The sequence below is a fragment of the Puma concolor genome, chromosome D1, assembly GCF_028749965.1.
Source record: "Puma concolor isolate L17-30 chromosome D1, mPumCon1.1.hap2, whole genome shotgun sequence".
In the NCBI taxonomy this organism is placed as follows: domain Eukaryota; kingdom Metazoa; phylum Chordata; class Mammalia; order Carnivora; family Felidae; genus Puma; species Puma concolor.
Genome location: NC_141676.1, coordinates 60,321,086 through 60,322,765, shown reverse-complemented (window position 1 = coordinate 60,322,765; position 1,680 = coordinate 60,321,086).

Here is a 1,680-nt window from a genome sequence, read left to right as displayed (position 1 = left end):
GTTCAGGCACATTATTTTTGGTGGGGACAAAACAGATTCTTGTGGTAAATTGTTTTTTCAAAAATATCTCCTTCACAATTGAATGTAGGTTTTTGGTTTGTTTTTTTTGGGGGGGGGTGGTATATGGCTTACTACGTGGGGTATATAAAAGGTTCTTTAATAACTAAATAATAAGGTTCATCTAACTGATGTTTTTAAATATTATATGCTGTATGACCCTGTTACAAATTTTCAGGGTTTGTGTAATTGTTGATGGCTAAAATGTAAACACATGAATATAATTGCAGAGATGTCATTGGATTATGTGGGATACCTTAGTGTTATATTTGAGTTTCAGAAAACGGAATGGGGTGCGTTTGCAGAGTGCAGGTCTTAATGATAGCTGGAAGTGCATTTGCCTGTCGTGGACAAGGCTGGTGGATGTGTCAAAGCAGGACACGTTACTCGTGCAGGTTATAAAAAAGATAACAGAGTTTATCTTAGAGTCAGAGCTCTAAGAGGTGCCTCTGTCTTTGGCAGAAAGAATTGATCAGGTTCATGATGGCAGGATGACAATGAAGGAAACAGAGCCGGCCTTCTAATACCTGCTTCTAGTCCTTAGGATATTTCAGAGTGGTGTGACCTTGGTAGATTTTTTAACCTGGGTATGTTTCCTCAACTATAAAAACCACATTCGTGGGGCGCTTGGCTGGCTCAGTCGAAAGAGCACGCAACTCTTGATCTTGGGGTTGTGAGTTCAAGCCCCACTTTGGGTATAGAGATTTACTTAAATAAAAACTTAAAAAAATAATAAAAATAAAAACCACACTTATTTATAGTTATGCCATGAAGGGTAGATAATTTATCATCAGTTACCTGTGGCTGCTTGGCAACATCCCAAAACTTAGCAGCTTAAAAAAACCAGTTCATCTCGTTTCTCAGTTTTGTGGCTTGGTTGAGTGGTTCTTTTGCTAGTGTCATGTGGGTACTCTGCATTCTGCTGGCAGATTGGCTGGGGGCTGGGTGGAACAGCTGGGCCTCTCCATGTGGTCTTTTACCTTGGGCTTAGGGCATAGTGGTCTCAGTACCAAGGAGGCAAAGGCAGGAGCTTCAAAGCCTGAGCTCAAGAACTCACAGAACATCACTTTCACCACATTCTTTTGGTCACAGGAGGTCATGAGGCTGGCCCAGATTCAAGGCGTGAGGAAATCGGCTCCTCATCCTGAAAAGACAAGCTGCAAAATGCAGCTCTGTTTGCAGTCTGCCATAATCATGTATGCAAAACAGCCATGCAACAAGCATTGGTCAAGCTTTTAAGGTGCCCATCATTTGTTTTTATAATCTGTATATTCTCTAAATTAATTTGGGACTGTAGTGAAAGCCCCCAAACCCTAATTTATTAAATGCATTTTTACAAACTCTGGGTCTTTGAAGATAGATGGAGTCATTGGGTCACATAAAACTGGGATTGTCGTTTTCGCAAGATTAGATAGAAAGTTGTGGGTGTTGTGATTACTTATGAATTAATGTGAATATTCCACAAATATTAGATGAATGCCGACTGTGTGCCAGGCTTAAGGGCTGCGCTTTCTCACTCACTGGCACTTGCAGTCTTGAGTTGCAAGTACAAGTTACAGAAGTACAGTTGTACTTATTTGTAACTATACATAAACACACTTTACAGAGTTAAGTGAATCGAAT